Genomic DNA, 27,736 nt, shown 5'->3' with positions numbered 1-27,736 from the left:
GAGAAGGTCCTAGAAGAGGCCCCCCTACCCCCACCATTGGAGACAGACCTTATCAGGGTCCACAGTAGTGCGTTACAGCCCAGCCTCCAGATCCTTACAGGTGTGGTTTGGCTGACAGACAAAGCGGGTTTTGTTTGGAGGGCAGAGGAGAGTTCCCAGATTTCTGTAACAGCTGGAACTGCAGAGCTGGGGGATGTTTGGTGCTGAGTGACGTGGTGGCAGCCGTGTTGATGGCCTGAGTCGGCTGCTGAAGCTGCCTGTGTGATGCCGCTCAGAAGTGGTAAGAGGGATTAGGGAGGGGACTGGGAGGGGACGGGGTGGCACAGGACCTGTCCACAGGGAGTAAGAGGGGCACTGACCCGACGTGCTGACTGGAGGCAAGACAGCACATCCAGACGGTTGAAGTCAGCTTCATATTCGGTTGTAAACTTCCCCTTTCTTCCCGTGCAAGCTGAGAGATGTCCTCAGCAGGACAGGAGAGCAGGGTGGAGAGTAGTTTAGAAATTTCAAGCATAGAACTCCGATGGGCTTCAGCTCTTTCCTGATGATTCAGTCTTCCTCTGGAATCACATGAATGGAAAATACCATCTCCACAATGGTTTGCTCAATACTCGTTCCCTAAAGATGGCCTTGTTCCAAAAGCGATCTCGTTCGTACTCACCTTTGTTTTATCGAAGTGTGCTATGACGTGTTATAAAGCTCACAATTTACAGCCAGTACTGAAGGTCAACACAACGAAGAGAGGACACTGGTGTCCTCCTAACTGAGTTAAATATCTTTGGAGGACTGGGTTGTTTCGCCCTTTAAAAAAAAAAAAGTGATTTTTTGTTGCACTGGGTCTTCTTTGGCGCATTTGGGCTTTCTCTAGTTGCGGTGAGCAGGCGCTGCTCTTTGTTGCGGTGCACAGGCTTCTCATTGCTGTGGTTTCTCTTGTTGTGGAGACAGGCTCTAACGTGTGCATGCTTCCGTAGTTGCGGCCTGCTGGCTCTAGATCACCGACTCAGGAGTTGTGGCGCATGGGCTTAGTTGCTTCGCGGCATGTGAAATCTTCTGAGATTCGAAGGGATCGAACCCATGTCCCCTCATTGGCAGGTGGATTTTTATCTGCAGCACCACCGTGGAAGTTTTGTTTTTCCCTTTGATGTGAGGATAAAAGTTTGCCCTTTGTATTTGTGGAGAAAATTTCCTGTGGCATTGCCTAGGAGCTCTGCCAGGGAGGGAAATGGATGTCCTTCTCATTGAGTTAAAGGGTCCAGGCAAGTGAGTTCAAGGTCATGGATTCAATACCCCCTGGACTAGTCTCCTTAAGGAATATCTCAGAGAGGGCCAGGACAGCCTGCTTCTGCTCCAGTGAATAGCCAGTCACTCACTGCTTCTGTAGTGTCATGATGGATGTGTGTACCAAGTCCATTGCTCAGCTCCCCTTCTGTGTCCTGGGAAGCCTGGTTGTTGGATGGAGAATGTGACTTCCTTATTTGTCTATGTTGAATTATGAGAAACCAGTAAGGAAACATTATGTTAAGTCCATACCACTAAAGGGAAATTTAGACTGAATGAAAGAGACTTGGTCAGGGGTTGATTGGCATGTCAGACTGTGCCTCTGTCCACCTCTTTCTTCCTTTCTCCCTCATGTCTCTGTCTTTGTCTCTCCGTCTCTCTTTCCGTCTCTTTACCTGGCTGTAACTCTCTGTCCTGTGTTTTTCTGTGTATGTCTCAGTATGCTTTCTCTATCTTGTTTCTCTGAGCAGATGTTGAACTCCATTTGTGTGCCAAGTGCTATGCTAGATTCTGAGAGTCTAAAGGCAAATAAGACCCTGTGAATAATAACAGTAACAGTAGCAACTGGCATTGTTGTTAGTTACTTAACATGGATCAGACTCTGTATTAAGAACTTTATATCCGTTATTGCATTTAATCCTCTCAATAGCAGTATGTGATGGTTACAACATTACCCATTTCACAGGTAAGGAATCTGAGGTTCAAATAGGTTTGTAACTTGCCCTAGGTTGTGTAGCTTGTAGGGGTTTAAGTCTGCCTCATGAGTTCTCATCATTTACTGCTACCCTCATTTGCCCTTTCGTGGTTAACTTGAGTTCCTGGGGACTCCAGGCTTCCCGTGGGACTGTTTTATGATATCGAATCAATTCCAGGTTACTGGTCTGTTCGAGATCTAGGAAGTGTTGTGCCACTCTGAAAGGGGCTGGGGGAGAGGAGAAGGAGTGAGGCGGGGCGAGAGTAACACACTCACACAGACAGAGAGACGAAGATAGTGATAGACTGAAAGGTGAAAAGAGGAGCTAGGTGGAAAGAGAGACATATTAAGATACACAAAGAATGAGGGAGAGAGAGAAGAGAAGAAAGAGACACAGATGTACAGACTGACAGACATACCAAGCCATTGATCAAATCTCTTGCCTTCTGTCTCTTTCTCTCATTTTTCTTTTATTAGCGGGACTTCAGTATAATGTTACCTTACATGTTAATTACAAATCAAGATGAGTGATAAGCAGTTGTGTGCTGTGGGGAATATAAAAGATTGGTGACAATGTGGTAGCTCTGAAACCCAAAAAAAGCCTTTTTTTGTTCCTAGTGATCAGAACACAACAGAACTGTTACTTGCTGTATCTTACGGTATTGAACATACATGATTAGACATAGACTTTGGACTAAAGAAATTTACATCCCAGCTCCTCCACTTCCTAGTTGTGTGATTTTGAGTAAGTTACTGAACTTCTCTGAGCTTCAGTTTTCTGATCTGTAAAACTGGCATAACTGTGGTACCTCTTTTATGGAGTTCTTGGGAGTTTTTCAAGAGATGGTGTCCAACAGTGTTGGGCGTAAATAATTTCAGCCATTTTTATTTTACGAACAATGTTGGTAAAGTTAGTTTAATTTAAAACACTGAATAAACTCATCTGCTGTTAGGATATAGCAACTGCATTGTGCTACTTTTAGGACTCAGTGACCTAGTTTCCAGGAGTGCTCCTCTCAGTCCAGGAGCTGTGGTGACTTGGAATCTCCTACATAAGTTCCTTATCAAGCAGCTGGTACTCATCTGCCCCCACCTACACACACTGGTCACTTTTACCTGCCGGTACATTTGATGACATGATTTTCTCTGCCCAATACACACTTCCCTTCACTCTCCCAACATTTCCAGTGGTAAAAAGCCCAGGAACTGCTTTGAGTAACTTTGCCCACCGTAGAGATGGAATGTATGGTACCCTCTGGGCAGACGCACACCACTGTGAAGCGTCCCTGCTGTGGCCGTGATCATGGTCTGTTAATTAAAAGCAGGGTGTCACTCATCTGTAGATTACGAGTTCTTTGCAGACTGGTATTATCTTATCTACCTTTGTGTTCTCAGCAGGTGGGCAGAACCCCTGAAGAGTCTAGGAGAACAGGCTGAGAGAGCCTTTGGCCATTTGTCATGTTCCAGAATTTTCTTTCCTTTGATAAATAGTTACCAGGAGAGCCCAACCAACATGTTAGGCATTTCCATCCCATGAAAGACTAGACAGGATGTGGTTGAGATTAGTTTTATATTCTGAGACTTTGCTGTAAAGCCCTTTCGTTTGATGTCTCAGGGTTCAGAACCTCTTTCAACTTAATTTATAACAAGAATCTGCCTATCATTTGGGGAGGCTTCTGGGGGAGGGAAGACTGCCATGATATTTGGACACAACTGTCTCTAAGGCACTGGGATAATGGATGTCACACAGCACAGAGCAAGTGGTTGGCAAATGCTTTCTGAACAGCAGGAATTTACATTGCTTATAAATATTTCTTAAAACAGATGCCAATGTCCATCATCTCAATAGGACATGAGCAAAGCAATGATGTAAGCTGAGGAACTAGTTTTGCATGGCCTGGAGTTGAACTTTAGATTTCACTGTTTCATCATTCCATGACTTTATGTATCTGAATCACAGGCTGATTCAGATCTTGGGTTCAGTTCAGTTCAGTTCAGTCTCTCAGTCGTGTCCAACTCTTTCGCAGCACGCCAGGCCTCGCTGTCCATCACCAACTCCCGGAGTTCACTCAGACTCACGTCCATCGAGTCAGTGATGCCATCCAGCCATCTCATCCTCTGTCGTCCCCTTCTCCTCCTGCCCTCAATCCCTCCCAGCATCAGAGTCTTTTCCAATGAGTCAACTCTTTGCATGAGGTGGACAAAGTAGTGGAGTTTCAGCTTTAGCATCAGTCCTTCCAAAGAAATCCCAGGGCTGATCTCCTTCAGAATGGATTGGTTGGATCTCCTGGCAGTCCAAGGGACTCTCAAGAGTCTTCTCCAACACCACAGTTCAAAAGCATCAATTCTTTGGCACTCAGCCTTCTTCACAGTCCAACTCTCACATCCATACATGACCACTGGAAAAACCATAGCCTTGACTAGACAGACCTTTGTTGGCAAAGTAATGTCTCTGCTTTTGAATATGCTATCTAGGTTGGTCATAACTTTTCTTCCAAGGAGTAAGTGTCTTTTAATTTCATGGCTGCAATCACCATCTGCAGTGATTTTGGAGCCCCAAAAAAGAAAGTCTGCCACTGTTTTGACTGTTTCCCCATCTATTTGCCATGAAGTGATGGGATCAGATGCCATGATCTTCGTTTTTCTGAATGTTGAGCTTTAGGCCAGCTTTTTCACTCTCCTCTTTCACTTTCATCAAGAGGCTTTTTAGTTCCTCTTCACTTTCTTCCATAAGTGGTGTCATCTGCATATCTGAGGTTATTGATATTTTTCCCTGCATTCTTGATTCCAGCTTGTGTTTCTTCCAGTCCAGCGTTTCTCATGATGTACTTTGCATATCAGTTAAATAAGCAGGGTGACAATATACAGCCTTGACGTACTCCTTTTCCTATTTGGAACCAGTTTGTTGTTCCATGTCCAGTTTTAACTGTTGCTTCCTGACCTCCATATAGGTTTCTCAAGAGGCAGGTCAGGTGGTCTGGTATTCCCATCTCTTTCAGAATTTTCCACAGTTTATTGTGATCCACACAGTCAAAGGCTTTGGCATAGTCAATAAAGCAGAAATAGATGTTTTTCTGGAACTCCTGATTGTCAACTCTGGGTAGGTGGCAGATGTGGGCCTCCAGTAACTAACTGGCCTTTGATTTCAGCCAAAGAGCCTGGGGCTCTGGTGCGGGCTCTAGAGTTGCAGAGTGGTATGAGGTCTCCCTTTCCCCTGAACAAATGGGGAAATATTATGAGTCATTCCTACCCTTGCCCATGGAAAAGTCCATACCAGTCCGAGATCTACTGAGAGTGAGATCTCATCTCTTTAAGGTCAGTTTTTAGTGTTAATTTGGCTATTGTAGAATGGAATTCATATGCCTTTCTTGGAAGTGCTTTTGTGTTTTACAGGGAGGGGAGTGAATGGGGAATTGCCAGGCTGTTCTTCTGAGTTCAAGGAGGGCTTCAGGTACCCTCAAGGTTTGAAAGGCTTCAGGTTGAGCCCTGGCCAGGCAGTTTTGAGTAGTTCTGGGTGGTGGCTCCATAAGCTCCTTCGTCGTCATACTTGTCATTAGCCCTTCATTAGCTTAAGGCTAATTTTTAAGGTTGGATGCACCACAGGGCTGACCAGTTTGGCTTAGTCAAAGCATTACTCCCCTGATGAATCTGCACTTGCCACTTGCCAGCTTCCTTGGGCCACGTAAAGGCACAGGTTGCCACTTGAGTCTGCTTCTCCTGGAAGAACTGAAATTCCCGACACTGTGTGTGACAAAGCAGGAGCTGGAGAAGAGGATTAAAGCTGAAGTTTCAGGAAGCACAGTGGTGACTGTTGTGAGAGAAGCTCTGAGGCTCAGATCCTAGCCAAGCTGCTTCTCCACTCCCTTGGCTCTGGTCAGGGGCTTCCCAGGTGCTGTAGTGGTTAATGCAAGAGATGCAGGTTCAGTCCCTGGGTTGGGAAGATCCCCTGGAGGAGGGCATGGGAACCCACTCCAGTACTCTTGCCTGGAGAATCCTGTGAACAGAGAAGCCTGGCGGGCTACAATTCATGGGGTCACACACACACACACAAACGCGTGCGCGCATGGGCTACAGTCCATGGGGCCACAAAGAGTTGGACATGACTGAGTGCACACACACACAAGCCTCGTAGGCTCTCTGACTCTTAAAAACCTTAACTGTGATCATAACACACACCTTGAAAGGGTCATGGGGGGAATACTGGGGTACCACCATTGCGTGGAGACTGGGATGGTGGGGGCACCCCGGACAAGCATCCTTATCCATTTCTTTCTTGCTATTTGGGTATCAACAGTTATGTTTGTGGTGGTTGGTGACATCCTGGATGCAGAATGGAAGAAGACATATGGAGTGGTCTTTTAGGAACTCATAATTTATTTACATATTAATTTTTTAAAATTAAAGTATAGTAGATTTACAATGTACTGAATTTTTTGCTGTATAGCAAAGTGACTCAGTTATGTACATATATACATTCTTTTTAAAATATTCTTTTCCATTATGGTCTGAACAAGGAGATGGACACAGTCTCCTGCGTTACACAGTAGGACCTTGTTTTTAATCCATTCTAAATGTAATAGTTTGCATCTGCTAACCCCAGACTCCCAATCCATCCCTCTTCCGCCCCTTTCCCCCTTGGCAACCACAAATCTGTTCTCTGTATTTGTGAGTCTGTTTCTGTTTTGAAGAGAGTTTCATTTGTGCCACATTTTAGGTTCCACTTATAAGTGATGCCATATGGTATTTGTCTTTATCTTTCTGACTTACTTCACTTGGTATGATATTATTTAGTTGTATCCATGTTGCTGCAAATGCATTATTTTGTTTTTTTCTATGGCTGAGTAGTATTCCATTCTATATATGTACCACATCTTCTTTTTAAAACATTTATTTATTTATTAGGTTGTATGGGTCTTAGTTGTGGTACACGGGGTCTTTGTTTATGGCAGTACCTGGCATCTTTAGTGACATGAGAACTCTTCATTGCAGCATGTGGGATCTAGTTCCTTGACCAGGGACAAAACCTGGGGAAAACCTGGACAAAACCCTGCATTGGGAGCTTGGAGTCTCAGTCACTGGACCAACAGGGAAGTCCCATGTACCACCTCTTCTTAATCCGTTCATCTGTTGATGGACATTTAGGTTGCTTTCATGTCTTGACTATTGTGAATAGTGCTGTTATGAACATAGGGGTGCATGTATTTTTTTTGGCCATGTCACACAGCTTGTGGGATCTTAGTTCCCTGACATGGATTAAACCCAGGCCTTTGGCAGTGAGTGCACATAGTCCTAACCACTGGACCATCAGGGAATTCCTGCATGTATCTTTTTGAATTGTAGTTTTGTCCAAGTCTATGCCCAGGAAGGAGTGGGACTGTTGGGTCATATGGTAATTCTACCTTCAGTTTTCTGAGGAACCTCCATACTGTTTTCTGTAGTGGCTGTGCGAACTTAAATTCCCACCAGCAGTGTAGGAGAGAGAGGAACTCATGCTTTAAAACAGACATCTTGAGTGCATTTGAAGCAAAGCTTGCATAGAAATCACAGAAAACAGTCATAAATATTTGAGAAAATAGGTTCCTGAAAAAACATTTAGTATTTAGGTGAATAGGAAATTGCAGTTGTTGGGAGATAAATCTTCATCTGTTTGCCAGTGTGCCATTAGGATCCACTTGGAAGTCCAGGGGCTCTTTGGTTAATCAAAGATTGAGGAGTTGTAAAATGAGGGGGAAGTTGTCTCATGCTAGTGTTTCCCTAAATGCTTGCAGGACATTTCGTCTATAAGATCTTTTGGAACAAAAGGTGTCTGTTGTCCATAAAGGGCTGGAAACAAAATAGGGTTAAGAATTAATGTTTTACCATGCAAGAGTTCTTCCCTGACCCCAATGGCCAATGCAGGTTAATCTATTAAGATTTATGAGACATCGGGGAGCAAGGAAACCTGGTATAACCCAGCATTTTTCAAGCTCATTTGAGTAAGAGATATTTCCCAGATAACTCCTACTGAATAGGAGAAATGGAGTGGGCAAAGGTTGAGAAATACAGCTTTGATTGTTGGGTGGGGTGTGAGGTTGGTTGTGTAAGGTTGAGTTGTGAGTGAATTTTGCTGGAGAATTCTCAAGAGAGAACTAATACAGATGGAAGTTGCAAGGACTGCTGAGTAGGTTTTTTTTTTTTTTATCTATATTTTAAAAAATTGGGACTTCCCTGGCAGTTGAGTGGTAAGACTCATGCTTCCTCTGCAGGGGTATAGGTTCTATCTCTGGTCGGGGAATTGAGATCCTGCACACCACAGTGTGGGCAACAGTAACAAATTTCCTATTTCCTCAACATTTTCTTATATCAACTATTTCAAACATTCAGGAAAACTGAGAGATTAGCTATATGATCAGGCCACTCAAGATGGCTGTTCTCTTGCTCTCTGTTCATCCCCTGTTCAACCAGTCTCTGCTTCACCTACACCCTACTCAATTGCGTGTGTGATAAATCGTTTCAGTCGTTTCTGACTCTTTGCGACCCTATGGACTGTAGCCCGCCAGGCTCCTCTGTCCGTGGAATTCTCCAGGCAAGAATACTGGAGTGGATTGCCATTTCCTCCTCCAGGAGAATCTTCCTGACCCAGGGATCAAACCCCTGTCTCTTATGTCTCCTGCATTGGCAGGTGGGTTCCTTCCCAATCCTCTTGATCTTAGGGCTTATTGAGTAACTACCTATGTGATTGCTCCCTGCCCTAGCTGCTGTTTCCCTGGTGACTGATGAGCTAACCTGATGTTAGTTATGTCAGTTCCCCCTGTAAATGGTAGCCTTCTTATTCCTCGAGTAGAGGAGATTTCTGCTGTGTCCTGCCTTCTGCCCATGGTGGAATGTTTCTCCAGGACTTTTTGCTTCCGATTTGCAAGATTAGCTATCCAACAAGTCATTGGTGTCTCTGTCACTGTCTCTAGGCATTTTCTTTGGTCTCCCGGCTGGACAGTTACAAGGCTTACAGGCCTGCAGGGTGCAGTCCAACATTAGTACAAAGAAGTCTAAAGTTATATACACATTATGATGGACTTCTCAGGTGGCTCAGTGAGTAAAGAATCCACATGCAATGCAGGCGATGTAAGAGAACTGGGTTTGATCCCTGAGTTGGGAAGATCCCCTGGAGAAGGAAATGGCAACCCACTCCAGTATTCTTGCCTGGAAAATTCCATGGACAGAGGCACCTGGTGGGCTACAGTCCATGGAGTCACAAAAATTCGGACAGGACTGAAGCGACTGAGCATGCATACATGCATACACATTATGACACATCACTTCTCAATATTTAACATACATCACTTAAGAATACAGATATTTGTTTTCAGACCCACAATGTCATTATACCTGCTAAGAAAGCCATCTAAAATCAACTTAATGAAGAAGAAAAAATAAAATCAACTTAATGTTTAAATCCCTCCCCATCTACAGCTTTAAAAAAAAATCAATTACCCTTTTTTTAACGGTTGTTACTTATTTTAACTTAGAATAGTTGCTCTCCCTTTTTTTTCTCCCATGACATTGACCTTCTGAAGAACCTAGGCTAGTGACTGTACGAATGCCCCACATTCTAGATTTCTGTTTCCTCATGATGTTCAGTTTTTCCCCTGTCCCGGTAATCCTCTGCCCTGGCTGCACATCGGAACCACCTGTCTTGATTAATTGGCAGTACAAGGAAGGGGGATTCATTGGCTCACTCTGTTCTCATGGGAATTACTTAAATCAAATTTAAAGCCTAGAAAAAAGAATACCGATGTCTGTGTTCCACTCTAAACCAATTAAATTAGAATCTCTGGAGTTGAAGCTCAGGTGACCCTGGTTTCAAAATTCTCTAGGTGATTCTGGTAAGTAGTCAGCACTAAGAACAGCTGCTCTATCCTGTGGATCCTATATATTGAAGTTAGGCTATAGATTTTTTTTATCTGGAATACTTTGCACGTTGCAATCACCTTGGAAGCTTTAAAAAATACTGACACATGGAGGTCCACCCCAGAGATTCTGATATAGTTGGTCTGGCAGCGTGGCCTAGGCTTTGGGAGTTTTGAAATCCGCTCAGGTGATTTTAATGCAGCCAGGAAGACCCACTGCATTAGACTTTTTTTGTTTGTTTGTTTAATTTGCATCCTATCAGGAGGCACACAATGTCACACTATTCCATTATTTGTGATGCCAGTTTCAATCACTGGATTAAGGTGGTCACACTAGACCTCTCCATCACCTCTTTATCGCAAATGTACTAGTGCTCCTGTTCCCAGAGGTAAGCGGCCTCTGAGATGATACCTTGGTGCTGCTAACAAGTTTTAATCCAATGGTTTTAGCTTCCACTGATGATTGTTACCTCTGTCAAGTATTATGTGGAGGGTGAGTATAAATGGTGATCTAATCTTGTCTTTCCTTCTGTAACAGACTATGGCTGAGTGCAGCTCTAAGTCTGCAGCCCTTGCTGCCGTGCCACTATGCCGCATCCAACTCTGGTTACCATTGGACCTGTGGGGGCTCTGCTCAGTGATTGGTCGACACTGCAGTTGGCCCCACCCACAAGCAACGAACTGTCAAAGAGAGACCTTTGAGTGGTTCTGCTCAGTCATTGGTTAGCACAGCAGTGAGCCCCGCCCACAAGCAACCAGCTGTCAAGGAGGGACAGAAGATTCAGCCAACCGAATCAGGCAGTGGAGTGGTGGTCGTCAGGCAGAGAGTGAGGTAAGAGGTAGATCCGTCTCTCCAGCTTACCTGGCCTCGGGCCAGCAGGTGTGCTGTGGGGGCCCAGGGAATAGGCTGGGGGTTGTGTCCTGCAGGGCTCCAGAGCCCTCGCTAGGGCCACCCCCCGGCCTTGGCCCAGGCCTTGAGGCGGTGGTGAACCCCTTCCCCATGCCCACCGCTGACCTAATGGCAGTGGCAGTCCGCAAAGGACACAGTCTATGGGCCCTGGCCCCCACCGTTTGGGGAGCCTGAGGAACCTGAGGGCTGGTTGCGTCCTGGGCGCTTTGCTCCCTCAGTGATGACACTTGTGCAGGGTCTGGGGACCTGGCCCTGAGGGAGCCGCCAACTGAGATGTGCCTCCTCAGCCAGGACCTGGACCTCAGAAGGACCTTCGGGACCTTGGCCTTGTCAGACAGGGAATAACATTTGTTTGGTAGAGATTTACAGGAACATCATTCCCTGACCCTGACTTAACCTCCAGAACAAAGGCTCTGATACCAAGAAGTTTGCAACAGTTAACCACACCCCTCTGTCACCTTTCCTAGAAAAGGGCTTTGCTGAAAGTTTTTGGGCCACCACCCATCTCCTTGCAGGACCCTACAATATACCTTTCTCTGTTCCAAACTCCGAAGTTTTAGTTATGTTTGGCCTCACTATGTGACGAGCACACGACTTGAGTTTTGGTATCACTTCCACATTTATTTGACTTACTTTTGTAAAGAAGGTCTGTCCTGTTTATCCTCTCACCACCCCCTGGACACATGTATTTTTATTTACTAACCAGCTACAATCATTATCCTTTTTGATATTCAAATTATACTAAATTTGGCCTGTGGGAGCCCCTTCAAGCTGGCTTTTTTTAAAAGTAAAAAAAATTAATTCAATTACATAGAGAAATATACAGAAGATTGAGTCTACAGTTCAAAAATTTCCCAGAGCAAACACCTGTGTAACCAGTTCCCAGATCAAGAAACAGAACAATGAAATTACCCCAGCAGCCTCCATCACACCCTCTTCCTATCTTTCCCCGCAAGAGTAACCACTAAGAGTCTTACTTTTAAACTTGTTGATCAGTTTGCCTGTGTGGGAACTTTGTATAAATAGGATCATAGAACATACAGTGTTTTTATGTGTCTGGCTTCTTTGTTCATCATCATGTTCATGAGATTCATCTATGATGTGTGTAGTTGTAGTTCTTTTTCATCCCTCCTGCAATTTATTTATCCATTCTAATGTTGGTGGGCATTTAGGCTGATTCAGTGTTCTATTAAAACAGTGCTGCTATGGACATTCTGATACTTGTCTTTGGGTGAACATATTGTTGAGTTTTGTTTGCTTTTTTTGTTTGTTTTTGGAAGCAGGGAACATATACCTAACAGTGGAACTGCTTGTTCATAGAGTATGCTCAACTTTATTCAGTACTGCCGGACAGTGTTTTCTTTGGTTATAACCCTATTGGTCTTGGCGTACTTTTACTTTCTGGCAGAATATGTCCTGGGCTCATTTTGTATGTTCTCTGACCAAGCCCTGGAATCTGCCATCTCTCTGAGGAGCCCTCATGCTTTTGAATAAGGAGTAGTACTTAAAAACCAAGGTCTGCATGCTAGTGGTCCTCACTGATACCGGGAAGTCATTGCTTTTAGTTCCCTTTAGTGAGCAAAGGTAGAAAATTCACTAAAGAAAATAATCATGCATTTGAATTGACAATTCCAATTCAACATTGCAGGATTTTTTTCCTGTTAACTCTGTTTTTATTTTATATGTGCATCTCTTTGCTAAAAATCTTGGTTTCTAATAACAACAATAAGTTTTATTTGCTTTGTTCTACACTTAAAACAGTTGCAAAATCGCAATACTAACATTACTATATTGTCAATAGAACTGACAATAATATTATGAATTGAAGTGATGTATGTGTGAAGCTTTAGATTTTTTTGAAATAATTTTTTGTCTCTTGTGAGCAATTTATATGATACTAAACTGAATTGCCTAAACCTAAAGAGGATGAAGAATTTATCCAGTGGCTTAAGAAGATGGGTGTTGGGCTTAGAATAATATTGACTTGTGGGGCTTTGCCCTTCTAGACAATTACTGCTGTGGAGCTCCCACTCTTTGCCCCTCCCTCTCCTCTTTCTAAATTGCTTCTTGAAGAACTTCAGGGTTTCCACTGGGGAGGGGTACCCCCGTGGGGATGTACTCCTTTCTCTCCCTTAGAGGTTCTGTGGCCACCAGCCTCCCCCACCCAGGTTGTGATGGTTCATTTAGTGTCAGCTGGGCTGTGCTCTGGTGCTCAGTTGTTTGGTCATGTACCAGTATAGAAGCTGCCATGAAGGCATTTAAAACATATTTATTTGGCTGTGCCAGGTGGGTCTTTGTTCTGTCATGTGGAATCTTTTATTTGCAGCATGAGAAGTCTTAGTTGCAGCATGTGGGATCTAGTTCCCTAACCAGGGATCGAACCTGGGCTCTGTGCATTGCAAGCATGGAGTCTTAGCCATGGGACCATTAGGGAAGTCCCTATGAAGGCATTTTTGAAAGCTCTGATTAATATTTAAATTGGCAGATTTTGAGTAAAGTAGATGACTCTTCATAATGTGGTGGGTGTCATATCCGATCAACTGAAAGCCTTAAGAGAAAAGGGTCCTTGAAGAGGACTTCCACCTTACTTACAATTCCATCAACTTCTTGCTGGAATTGCCAGCTTGTCCCCTATTTGAATTTGCCAGTCCCTATAATTATATGATCACATATGATTATAGGGACTGGCAAATTCAAATAGGGGACAAGCTGGGGCTTCCCTGATGTCTCAGACGGTAAAGCGTCTGCCTGCAATGCGGGAGACCCGGGTTTGATTTCTGGGTCAGGAAGATCCCCTGGAGAAGGAAATGGCAATCCACTCCAGCACTCTTGCCTGGAAAATCCTACAGACGGGAGGAGCCTGATAGCCTACAGTCCATGGGGTCGCAAAGAGTCGGACGTGATTGACTTCACTTCACTTCATAATCATGTGAGGACTTCTCCGGTGGCTCAGTGGTAAAGAATCTGCCTGCCAGTTCAGGAGATGAGGGTTCGATCCCTGGGTTGGGATGATTCCTCGGAGAAGGAAATGGCAACCCACTTTGGTATTCTTGCCTGGGAAATCCCGTGGACAGAGGAGCCTGAAAGGCTACAGTCCCTGTGGTTGCAAAGAGTTGACTATGATTTAGTGACTAAAGAAAAACAACCACATAATCATGTGAACTAATTTCTAAAATCCCCTCCCCACCCCTGCCCCGAGCCATCCTGTCTTTTTCTTCCCCACCCCCATTGTCTACACACGCAGGGACAGACACACCCTCCCCCACCCCCCTCCCCCACCCATGCTATGGATTTTGTTTCTGTGAAGAACACTTACAGAATGCTGGTTATCTCAAGCCTCAGACAAAATGGTCCAGAGTCTCTGCTGTGTGGCCCAGGAATAGCGGAGCAGGGTGAAAAGCAGATTGTTATCATCCAGGCACAAGAGGTGTGTAGCAGGTTGATAAGGGGCCCTGCGGAGGGAGTTGGGTGCAGGAAATAGTATGTAAGAACCTCTCTCCTCTCGCACTTAGACTTTGACTACTGTGGTTGCCTGCACCTGGAAGATGTGACCTTTGACTTGGAGCCAGAGCATCCTCCTGGTCCAGGAGCACCCTAACACTCTGTTTTGGTGAGAGAGGACGAGGCCCTCCATGACCCTCGAGTGCCTCTGGGGTCAATTGACCTACCTAGGGACTCTGTCAGTGGCTCTTGGGTAGGGGTAGGTCGGGCTGTGTGCACAGCAGGCTTTGAGAAGGGCTTCTCCTCAGTGGGAGGAGCTGATCTCGTTTCTCAAAGAGTAAAGGCCCAGCTGCTTGTTAAGAGGCACTGCAGGATTTCCTCTTTTAGCTTATCCCTCCCCAGGAGGAGGAGACTTTCAGTGAAATAGAGGAAACCACAGAATATTCAGGAACATAATAATGCATTGAAGTTATGCCATAAGACAGTCCGTGTAAACAACAGAAGAGCTGATTTTCCACGATCGCTCTATTCTAGGGGGAAAAGGCTACTCCAGTGAAGCCTAGTAAGATCCCACCGCACTCTCCCCTCAGGAGAGTGGGACAGACCAAGTAGGAGAAGACCAAGGGTCTAGAGGAGGAAGAGAAGAGAGGTGGAGAGGGAAGAGACCCCAGGATAGCAGGATATGTCCTTTTATCACAGTTTTCAACCATTTTACTCTACATTTGTGGCAGTTTTGATATAGTTCATTTCAGGCCTCCTGAGGATGGTTGCTTTACACATATCAGATAACTAAGGGGACCTCTAGATAATATCACAGTTGAACTCTTCCAGGAGTGTCAGGATGCTGATCATTCATTCTCTGGAGTAAAGCATCTCTGTGTGCCTTAGATGCACCTATCAATATTTTAATGAAGGTGGAGAAGTCAGACCACTGTCCTCACTCATATTTGCTTGGTGGAAGATAAACTAGTTAGGAATCTTCTTATTGTGAATGACCGCAGGTCCCAAACAAACCAGCTTAAAATAAAGCAAAAGAATTCATTGGCTTTTGTCACTGAGAAGGCCACAGGTAAAGCTGCTTCAGGTGAGACCTGAGTCAGGACTCAGGTGATGCTTTCAGGATGCCCCTCTGGTTCTGCTCTGTGCTCGCCCCTCCTAAGTCTCTGTGTAACTGTCCCTGGAATCTTCAACTTCCCATCTTTCTGACTCAGTCTTGAGGAGGATAAGAGAAAACTTCTCTTTCCCATGAGCCTAGCAAATAATTTCCTCCATTGAGGAAATTATTGTGGCCTGGAGAATGTGCCAGCCTAATTGCCTTGAGGTGGGGCACACACTCACTGTAGGGCTGGGCAGTGGAGTAAACTTCTGTGCAGCTGGGAACCCAGAGTGGGTGGGCTGTCTGGGGGAAAACTGGGAATTGAGACCAAAGCTGAGGAAATGGATGCTGGGAGGACCAAACAGACAAACCAGCAAACGTGTGTACTGACTGATTTAGATGGCTATGCGGAAGGTAAGTTTTTCTCAGAAGTGAAACATTGAACATGCTCAAGGCTTTTGGACTACTTTGAGATCCGTAAGACTTTGTACGTTGTTGTCCAGCAGAGAGAATTTGGACCTGAAAAAATGCAAAAGCAGGTGTTATTGGTTACTTTAACCATAAAAAGAATTTCTCTTGTGGAGCATCTGTTTGTTTATTCAACTCCTATGAATGCTCAAACTACTGCACGGTTGCACTCATCTCACACGCTAGTAAAGTAATGCTCAAAATTCTCCAAGCCAGGCTTCAGCAATATGTGAACTGTGAACTTTCAGATGTTCAAGTTGGCTTAGAAAAGGCAGAGGAACCAGAGATCAAATTGCCAGCATTCACTGGATCATGGAAAAAGCAAGAGAGTTCCAGAAAAACATCTATTTCTGCTTTATTGACTATGCCAAAGCCTTTGATTGTGTGGATCATAATATACTGTGGAAAATTCTGAAAGAGATGGGAATACCAGACCACCTGACCTGCCTCTTGAGAAACCTATATGCAGGTCAGGAAGCAACAGTTAGAACTGGATATGGAACAACAGACTGGTTCCAAATAGGAAAAGGAGTACGTCAAGGCTATATATTGTCACCCTGCTTATTTAACTTATATGCAGAGTACATCATGAGAAACGCTGGGCTGGAGGAAGCATAAGCTGGAATCAAGATTGCTGGGAGAAATATCAATAACCTCAGATATGCAGATGACACCACTCTTATGGCACAAAGTGAAGAGGAACTAAAGAACCTCTTGATGAAAGTGAAAGAGGAGAGTGAAAAAGTTGGCCTAAAGCTCAACATTCAGAAAACGAAGATCATGGCATCCGGTCCCATCACTTCATGGCAAATAGATGGGGAAAAAGTTGAAACAGTGGCAGACTTATTTTTCTGGGCTCCAGAATCACTGCAGATGGTGATTGTAGCCATGAAATTAAAAACACTTACTCCTTGAAAGGAAAGTTATGACCAACCTAGAAAGCATATTCAAAAGCAGAGACATTACTTTGCCAACAAAGGTCTGTCTAGTCAAGGCTATGGTTTTTCCAGTGGTCATGTATGGATGTGAGAGTTGGACTGTGAAGAAGGCTGAGCACTGAAGAATTGATGCTGTTTGAGCTCTGGTGTTGGAGAAGACTCTTGAGAGTCCCTTGGACTGAAAGGAGGTCCAACCAGTCCATTCTGAAGGAGATCAGTCCTGGGTGTTCATTGGAAGGACTGATGCTGAAGCTGAAACTCCAATATTTTGGCCACCTCATGTGAAGAGTTGACTCATTGGAAAAGACCCTGATGCTGGGAGGGATTGGGGGCAGGAGGAGAAGGGGATGACAGAGGATGAGATGGCTGGATGGCATCACCGACTTGATGGACATGAGTTTGAATAGACTGTGGGAGCTGGTGATGGACAGGGAAGCCCAGTATGCTGTGATTCATGGGGTCGCAAAGAGTTGGACATGACTGAGCGACTGAACCGAACTGAACTGATGTATTAATTGCTTGCTAGTACCAGGCACTGGACAGGACAGTGGATACAGAGGAGTGAACTGTACCACCACAAGACCCAACATAGTGTTGACTCCAACACAGGCTGATCATTAGAAGCTGATAGGATTATTTTAAATTAAGTTTTAAAAATGAGTTATATATGTACTAAAGTACACAAACCTTAAGCGTACAGCTCCAATCTGTTGAATCACAATTTCTGTGATGTTTTTCCACGTTTTAGCTATAAAACAGCAGGATAAGATTCTCCCCAGCTGGGATTCAGTAACCCCATCTACTTGAAAACATAAAATCAGCTATCCAGACTTAGCAAAGAGCTTCAGGAACAGATTCCTTGCCACCAGAATTATTCCTATTCTGCCCTGACTGTTGGTCATCCATCCTTGCCAAATGATTCTAAATAATTCTGCTGGATGTACTTGCCTCAGGGTAGGTTTTAATAGAACTTACCTCCTAGAGGGCAAATTCTTATCTTCTGTGCCAGAGGTAGCCTCCCTGATCACAGTGATCATTACCAGAGCACCTGAGTTGTCTCACCAAATCCTCAGCCTTCCCAGGAGGATGCTTCAGGTAGCTGCCATGCAGCAATCCCAGTTGCCATGCCAGATGAAAGGATTTTTTGCTATTTTGGGTCTTCCTAAGGCTATGGTTTTTCCTGTGGTCATGTATGGATATGAGAGTTGGACTGTAAAGAAGGCTGAGCACCGAAGAATTGATGCTTTTGAACTGTGGTGTTGGAGAGGACTCTTGAGAGTCCCTTGGACTGCAAGGAGATCCAACCAATCCATTCTGAAGGAGATCAGCCCTGGGATTTCTTTGGAAGGAAGGATGTTAAAGCTGAAACTCCAGTACTTTGGCCACCTCATGTGAAGAGTTGACTCATTGGAAAAGACTCTGATGCTGGGAGGGATTGGGGGCAGGAGGAGAAGGGGACGACAGAGGATGAGATGGCTGGATGGCATCACACTCGATGGACGTGAGTCTGAGTGAACTCCGAGAGTTGGTGATGGACAGGGAGGCCTGGCGTGCTGCGATTCATGGGGTCGCAAAGAGTCGGACATGACTGAGCAAGTGAACTGAACTGAACTGAACTGAAGCTGTCAACAGAGAAAAAATTTAATAGCCTTCAAATCTCAGAGATCAATAAAGTGGTTAATGTTTCTTTCCTTGTGTCTGTGATCCCACTACATTAACAGGATTTTATTTTTCTTGGAAGCAGTTATCAAAGCAGGAGGTGAGATGGGCCTCAATGTGAGGTTGCCCTTGAGAAAAGTCAGTACAGGTTTTCAGTGGCATATTATTATCTGCTGATAGGAGGGAAAATGCTCCAGAAAAGAAGTTTACATTGTTTTAACTCTCAAAAAGTTGCTTGTAGGAATAATAAGACGTTTGTTTAACTCTAATCTTAGTCTGCCTTTAGAAGGAAGTTTAGAGGGTAAAGAATCATTGTCAACTCAGTCTAAAGGATCAACTAAGATCCCACAAGCCCCATGACCTGGTCAAAAAAATCCAAAAAGAAACAAGCAAACACTCCCATGCCTCCCCCACTGCCCCAACCAAAAAAAAAGTGCCCTTCAATGATGTGGATAAGGAAAGGAAAATTGATTTTTAAATAATAAAAAACACTAACCCTCTTATTAAAGTTATACACAAAATTCACTCCACAATTTCTATTGTTTAAGATAATTAGATTTTGTTGAAAAATGAGTTGGTATCATGATTTCCCTACTTTTTTCCCCCAAAATACTTATTTATTTGGTTGTGCCAGGTCTTAGATGTGGCAAGTAGGATCTTAGTTCCAGACTGAGTAGAGATCAAACCCATGCCCCCTGCATTGGAAGCAGAGTCTTAACCGCTGGACCGCCAGGGAAGTCCCATGATTTTCCTGCTTTTGTTCATGCAGCTTATGCCTGGAGAATGGGCCTTTGGAAACTGATCTTTTTCAATACAGATTTTTCTCTCTAAATTAACCAGTAGAGTCCTGATTGGTTTCCCTCCAGTAGGTTTTCTGAAGCAGCTGGATTTCTCAGGTGGAGGTACCATGGACTGTGTCAGCCTGAAGTAGCTGGTTTCCCCAAGCACCCATTTCTTGGTTCTCTGTATTGCTTGCTTTTTTTTTTTTTGTATTGCTTTCTTGATAGTGCTCATGACACTCTGAATTTTTTTTGTCTGTCAGGCCCCTAAAATGAATGCCAGTGCCAGCCTCTCAGTCGTGTCCAGCTCTGTGACCCCATGGACTGTAGCCTGCCAGGCTCCCCTGTCCGTGGAATTCTCCAGGGAAAAATACTGGAATGGGTAGCCATTTCCTTCTCCAGAGGGTCTTCCCAACCCAGGGATCAAACCCTGGTCTTCTGTGTTGCAGGGAAATTCTTTACCATCTGAGCTATAGGGAAGTCCCTTAGAATGAATGAGCATGTGTTTAAAGCCCTTTGATAGTTTCAGTTGCCTTTAGTATTAAATCCTGTCTCCTCCTCACACAGCATATCTGAATCTGTGTCTGTTTCTCTAATCTCTCATCTAGTGCTTGTTCCAGCCCCTTGGAACTACATTTCCATTGCCATTGAACTGTGTCCTTTCCCCTGGTTCTCTTTTACAGATCCTTCCTCATATCCAGAATATTTCTCTCCCCAGTTGATTCCTCTTCTCCCATGACCCACTGGCTTGAATAAGAACTTCTTACTGTGCCCCTTTTGAACTTCCTTTATCACCAGGTTATCTTGTTATATTATCACTGCCAATTTATTTGTCCAGATTCCTCCACTAGATGTGAAGTTGAGGGCAGAGGTCTGTCCACTCTCTGATGTCTCTTTAGAGCCTGGCATACATATTTGTTGAACCACTGAATGAATTAATTAATGAAAGAAATACCTTTTGTTAACTGGATGTAACATGATAAATTATATTTTCTTTATCACAATTATGTATCAGAAAGGAGGATAAGGAAAAGGCCAGAAATCTTGGACCAACTAGATCTGCAGTAACTTATGGATGATATGGGAACCTGGGTTGGTGATCAGGACACTTGCATTTCTTTAAAAAAAATTAATTTTATTTTTTGGCTGCATTGGATCTTAGTTGCTTTGTGCAGGCTTTCTCTAGTAGGGACTATTCTTTTTGTGATGTGAGTGAGGGCTTCTCACGGAGATGACTTCTCTTGTTGCAGAGAATAGGCTCTGGACATGTAGTCTTCAGTAGTTGCAGCATGCAGGCTCAGTAGCTGTGGCACACGGGCTTAGTTGGCTCTGTGGCATGTGTATTCTTCCCAGACCAGGGATCAGACCCATGTGCCCTGGATATGGGGATAAGAATTGGCAGGCAGATTCTTATCCACTGCTCCACCAGGGAAGTCCAAGACACTTGCATTTTTGTCCTCATTCTGTCACATTTCAGGATTTCTAAAGCATTGAAGAGCAGATTCCAAAATACTCTGAGGGTTAGGAAAAACAATGCAAACAATTCCTTTTGGGTTTAAAGGTTTTGTGATTCTTCACATCTTGATTTATTAATACCATCAATTAGACCTAATTAATCTGAGCTGAGATAAGATGTAGCAGGCTGATCCTTAATGGGAAGATTTATGGGCTTCTTATTCTAGTGCATCTGAGGAAGGGAAGGGAATGTTCATCCAGGAACCAGCTGCATGGTGAGGATGTCTTGGCTCCTGTTACCAGAAGACTGTACAGCCAAGGCTCAGCAGGCCGGATTGGAACAATAGCCAAGAAAATATTTGAGGGGACCCAGGGGCCTTTCGATGAGAATGTCTTCAGGACGTGCTTCCCAGATGGGCTGTTATAAATGATTCATTTGGAAACTAATTGACAGGATGAGTGGGAAGTTTAGTTGGCTAGAAGATTCTTATTCTTAGTGAGGGTACTTTAAGGGTCTTAAATCATTGGTTATTAAGAGTCTCAACCCCCTTCTCCCACAGGTCTTACATGCCTGAAGGCCACAAAGGGCATTAGAGACTCCCCCACCCCCACTGCCAATGCTTACTGTGCTTCAGAAACTCTATGGAGCTTTGAACTGGGAGGAATCATGAGTTCTCACATGGGATGGCCCTGAAGGCCCTCACACTTTTAGTATTGGGTCTACTTTGGGCTGTGTCTGTTGTTGGGAGCCCCCAGTAGAGTACAGCCATCTTTGTTTTAAAGACTAGATTTGAATAATGTACAGCTTCCCCTTGTTATCTATAATGAGAGAAGCTTGTTGCAAAAAACTGCCAGAAGAATCTTCCTGGAATGTTGGTCAGATTGACATAGGAGGGCTTCTTAGTAGTCCAGTTGCTCTAAGAAATTGAATAGACAGATCCAAGAACTTCTGGGTATCGTCTAAAATTAAATCAGTGGAAAGGTTAAGGTGGGAAGACTTCTTTAGTTTGGCCTTCTTACTTCTGGTTGAGATATGGATTGATAGGAGTCTTGATTAATATAAAAAATTAGAAATGTTGGAGATTATGGATTTTAGTTCAAAGGTTTTTTTCCCCCTATACTGGGACTGAATTACCTCAAATTAAAAATTATATATATAATAGCCAAGTTCCCAGAGATCACCTGAACTGGGTTAATTGCTTGTGGGGTTAATTTTAACTTCTAGAGCCTTTGAATTGCTAGAGGCAGTAGTTTTAAATGTGGGGGCCATCAGCTTTCCTTAGAGATCTACCTTTTAGTCGAAGGTGACTTTTTTGGGCTAGATTAAGGGAATTTTGGTTGAGGGGGGAGGGAAAGAGAAATGTGAGGGGGTGGTTAGTACCTTTTCACTGGGAGAGCCTCTGGAGTTGGGCTTGCTAGATCCCACACGAGCTGGGATCAACAACATGTGAGGTTGATCTACAAAAAAGAGGAAAACTGCAGTTATCTAGGAAATGGCAACCCACTCCAGTACTCTTGCCTGGAAAATCCCATGGACGGAGGAGCCTGGTAGGCTATAGTCCATGGGGTTGCAAAGAGTCGGACATGACGGCCCAACTTCACTCACTCACAGGTTATATGCAGGTCACTCCCCAGCCATTTTAAAACCCCAATATAAGTAAAGTTTTCCAGGCATCTGTTATAAGGACAAACTGTTGTCCTGGCAAACTGAAGCCTGTTCCCATATTGTAGAATTTGAAGGGAGACCTTGTTCTGTGCTCATAGGAAGTTTTCTTGTACCAGTGGGATCATCCACTGGATTCAAATCTGGGCTCCTAGCAGGTCAGAGCCCTTATTCTGGGCCTAATATTGTTGGCCAATGTAACAATTGAGAAATGGAATACTTCTTGCCACATCAGTAAACAAAGATGTTACAGTCTTAGTAATTACAGCTGCCATAGATGGTGAGCTGGTGAGCCCTGAGGGAACTCAGGAAGGAGAGAATACCTGCCGTCTAGCAGCCATCAGACTCCAGCCACTCCTTGAGGTGAGCTCTGAGGAAGCTCAGGATATGAAATGAAAGTCGCTTAGTAGTGTCTGACTCTTTGCGGGCCCCATGGACTATACAGTCCGTGGAATTCTCCAGGCCAGAACCCTGCAGTGGGTAACCTTTCTCTTCTTCAGGGGATCTTCCCAACCCAGGGATGGAACCCAAGTCTCCCACATTGTAGGTGGATTCTTTACCAACTGAGTTATCAGGAAAGCCCTGAGGAAGCTCAGGATGTGAAAACACAGGATATTGGGCCCAGATAGCTGAGGTGCATATCAAAGGAGTGATTTCAGTAAGCGCAGATTCTTGCATCTTCCCATTCATAGAAAAGCAGTAAATTCCTTAACTTGGGATTCCTCGTTTTCTTTAATTAATAATTGTTTGATGTTCAGACTACCTGTCCTTTGTTGCAAAACTTCTATGTAACCTGGCTCCTCCCCTCACCTCCTTGGAGAAGTTCTCTCAGGGTTACTTGAGATGCTGTCTCCTGGGCATGAAGTCCTAAAAAATTCCTACTGAATAAAATATAACTCACAGTTTTTAGGTTGTAAATATTTTTTAAGTCCACACAATGACCTAGAATTCTTGGGTCCTTCAACTCACACACCATTGTCCACTGCTCAGGTGTCAACAGTTATTAAATTTCAGGATTCTCAAAGTTGGGATGCTCTGAGGAGTGGTTGGGGCCCAGGAATCTGTAACAAAGCAAATCTTTCAGTAGCCTTTAAAGTAAGAGTTTGAGTGGACAGGAAGGAAACCCCACTTTCAGGCTCCATAGCCTCATAGCTTCTTTCTGAGCTTTCAGGTCTGAGATACAAGAGGAGCCTTTTGAAGCAAATCTCTTATGATACTTTTATCTGTGTGAAATCTCCATTTAAAACCCTTTTAGTCATGGATGTGAAGCAAAGCTGGAAAGGGTGAAGCTTTTCAGAACCTGAAAAACAAGTTGTGTTAAAGCGAGTGAAGCCCTGCCCTCTCCCTAACTCGACCCTCAATCTGTGAGTACTCAGTTTCTTTTTCCTGCCACCTCCCGTTTCCAGCCATTTGGCTTGGCGGTATCATTTGTTGTGGTGGTGCAGTTGGGTCAAGTGAGACTAAGAAGGGGCAGTTTCTGAAGCTCTGTGTTTGCACACTCTGAGATTTTGGGTGCCTCTAGCTGAGGAACGAGTTGGCCCTGGGGGACAAACTGTGTGGAGCCACCTGTTGCTCTCTGCTGCCCCCTTGGTGGAATATTCTCACAAGTCTCTCCAGGCCATCTGAGGAGAGGATTAGTTGTGTGGTGGTTTGTTACACCCCAATTGCACTCATTTCACACGTTAGCAGGCGAAGGCGATGGCACCCCACTCCAGTACTCTTGCCTGGAAAATCCCATGGGTGGAGGAGCCTGGTAGGCTGCAGTCCATGGGATCGCGAAGAGTCAGGACATGACTGAGCGACTTCTCTTTCACTTTTCACTTTCATGCATTGGAGAAGGAAATGGCAACCCACTCCAGTGTTCTTGCCTGGAGAATCCCAGGGACGGGGGAGCCTGGTGGGCTGCCATCTATGGGGTCATACAGAGTCGGACACAACTGAAGTGACTTACCAGCAGCAGCACACATTAGCAAAGTAATTCCCAGAATTCTCCAAGCCAGGCTTCAACAGTATGTGAACCTAGAACTTCCAAATGTTCCAGCTGGATTTAGAAAAGGCAGAGGAACCAGAAATCAAATTGCCAACATCAGTTGGATCCTAGAACAAGCAAGATAATTCCAGAAAAATATCTGCTTCATTGACTATGCTAAAGCCTTTGACTGTGTGGATCACAACTGTGGAAAATTCTTCAAGAGATGGGAATACCAGAATACCTTACCTGCCTCCTGAGAAACCTGTATGCAGGTCAAGAATTAACAGTTAGAACTAGACATGGAACAACAAACTGGTTCCAAATTGGGAAAGGAGTACATCAAGGCTGTATATTGTCGCCCTGTTTATATAACTTACATACAGAGTACATCATGAAATGCCAGACTGGATGAAACAGAAGCTGGAATCAAGATTGCAGGGAGAAATAAGCAGATGACAACACCCTTATGGCAGAAAGTGAAGAGGAACTGAAGAGCCTCTTGATGAAGGTGAAAGAGAAGAATGAAAAAGCTGGCTTAAAACCCAACATTCAAAAAATGAAGATCATGGCATCTGGTCCCATCACTTCATGGCAAAGTGAAGGCACAAATTGATACTTTTGAACTGTGGTATTGGAGAAGACTCTTGAGAGTCCCTTGGACTGCAAGGAGATCCAACTAGTCCATCCTAAAGGAAATCAGTCCTGAATATTCATTGGAAGGACTGATGCTGAAGCTGAAACTCCAATACTTTGGCCACCTAATATGAAAAACTGACTCACTAGAAAAGACCCTGATGCTGGGAAAGATTGAAGGCAGGAGGAGAAGGGGATGACAGAGGATGAGATGGTTGGGTGGCATCACTGACTTGATGGACATGAGTCTGAGTAAGCTCCGGGAGTTGGTGATGGACAGGGGAGCCTGGCGGAGAAGGCAATGGCACCCCACTCCAGTACTCTTGCCTGGAAAATCCCATGGACAGAGGAGCCTGGTAGGCTGCAGTTCATGGGGTCGCTACTAGTCGGACACGACTGAGCGACTTCACTTTCACTTTTCACTTTCATGCATTGGAGAAGGAAATGGCAACCTACTCCAGTGTTCTTGCCTGGAGAATCCCAGGAACGGGGGAGCCTGGTGGGCTACCGTCTATGGGGTCGGTACAAAGTCGGACCCAACTGAAGCGACTTAGCAGGGAAGCCTGGCGTGCTGCAGTCCATGGGATTGCAAAGAGTCGGACATGACTGAGCAACCGAACTGACTGATTTTCATTCAGATGATAATCTAGCCATTCAAGATACATGACTTTATAACATGGTAATTTTATGTTAGTCAAATGTGAAATTTTCATTTATTTTTAAGGTTCAGTAATATTTCATTGTATACCACATCTTTCAAGTGCAGATTTTCTATGGGAAACAGTAGACACAGTCTCAGGTCCAGTGGGGTCACAAAAAGTGGTATAGAAAAATAGTCTGTCCTGGTTACTGAGATGCCAGGAGTTTAAGTGCAGCTACTTTTGGCAAATCACAGGTGTCTACACAAAAGCAAAACCTGCTCTGCTTCCAGTGTGTCTATACTTTTCACCTACCACAGTAAAAACAAAAATATAAACAACAAACTTTGCACCCTGAGATAAATCTGAGTCTCTCTGACTGGTCTGATTTCCTAACTAATAAAATGTTGAATATTTCCAACAATCCTAGACTCTCCCCAAATAGTTTTATCTCCAATTTTTGCTGTGTTGTTGGCTGGAGATTGTCAGGAGCATTGTGAATATAGCTGTCTTGTGAGCAAGTTGTTGCTTTCTTATCTTGAAGGGATAATGTAAACTTCGTAACCTTGGTAATACTGTGAATTTTTTGCTTTAAGTCCTTCTTATGTTTTTTATTTGATGAACCAGTCTTCTAAAGTCTGATTCCCTTGCTCTCTTTGAAGGTGCATTTTTCTTTCCTTTTCTAAATTCTTCTTTCTCTGGGTATTCCTTTGACACCTGTCATGTCTGGATCAGCTAAAATGCAAAAGCTCAAAGATGCTTTGTATTGATTTATGTTATTAGGTTACAATCAAAAATATTGATTTTGAAGTACTTTTAGACTTAAGAGAGGTGGCAAAAATAGTATGATGAGTTCCCATATATTCTATATTCAGCTTCCCCTAATGATAACATTTTATATAAACTACAATTCATTATGAAACCAGGAAACTGATATTGGTATTAACTCAATTACAAACTTTATTTAGATTTTACCAGTTTTTATCTGCACTCTTTTTTTTTCAGGTATATAATTCTACAAAATATGATCATATGTGTAGATTTGTATAAACACTGACATATTTAGGAGACAAAATTATTTCATTGCCATAAAAGAAACTCTGTGACTTCCCCCCTTTATAATTAGTCATACTCTCCTTAAAACATAACGCCTGACAAATAATGATTTGTTCTTTGTAACTTTGTCATTTCGAGAGTGTTCTATAAATGGAATCATACATATCGACTTTTTTAATAAGATTTTTTTCTTTTTAGAATTGATTTTTGATCGCACTGGGTCTTCATTGCTGCTCACGGGCTTTCTCTAGTTGCAGCAGATGGGGCTACTCTTCCTTTCCGTGCACGGGCTTCTCACTGCGGTGGCTTCTCTTGCTGCGGGGCACAGACGCTAGATGTGCGGGCTTCAGAAGTTGCAGCACTCAGGCTTTGTAGTTGCAGCGCATGGGCTCTAGGGCACACGGGCACAGTGGCTGTGGCACATGGGCTTACTCTGCAGCATGTGGAGTCTTCCCCGGCCAGAGACTGACCTGTGTCCCCTGCATTGGCAGCTGGGTTACTATCCATTGTGCCACCAGGGAAGTCCCATATAAGCTTTTGAGATTTTTTTTCACTTAGAATAATGCATTTGTGATCCTCAAGTTGTTATACATATCAATATGTCTTTTTCTTCCTGAAAGGTATTTCATTGTTTTATATACTGTACTGCAGCTTATTTATCCATTTGTCTGTTGAAACATATTTGGGTTGTTTCCAGTTTTTGGCTATTACATAGAGCTGCTATGGACATTTGTGTAGATTTTTGTGTATAAAAATAAGTTTTATTTCTCTTGGTTTGGGTGAGAGTCTTATAAACTGTATTTGCAATTGTATAAATTGTAAAAATTTATAAATTGTGTAAAATTACTGATGTTAAGAAGTACTTCTTAAATTGTCCTGGGTGAATGTGAAAAGAGGTAACTTAATATATTAAGTGATACACTTAAGCCAAGTGAAGTCAAATGACACGGCATTTGGTGCTATTAATTGTTGACAGTATTTCAAACAAAGTCAAGTTCTAAGAGAACTGAGTTCTCACAAAACACATGTAGACAAACCTGCCAAACTCAAGAGCATTTGTCTGAAAGCCTCAGTACATTTCTATGTTGTGGAGAGTGACTTTGTTCCAGCAGAAAAACATCATCCATTTCATTATATTAAAACAATTGTTAATTTGGATTTTTATTGGTT

This window comes from Capra hircus, chromosome 21, assembly GCF_001704415.2.
Source record: "Capra hircus breed San Clemente chromosome 21, ASM170441v1, whole genome shotgun sequence".
NCBI lineage: Eukaryota > Metazoa > Chordata > Mammalia > Artiodactyla > Bovidae > Capra > Capra hircus.
The sequence above is the reverse complement of the archived record's forward strand: the minus strand, read 5'-3'. Positions refer to the sequence as shown.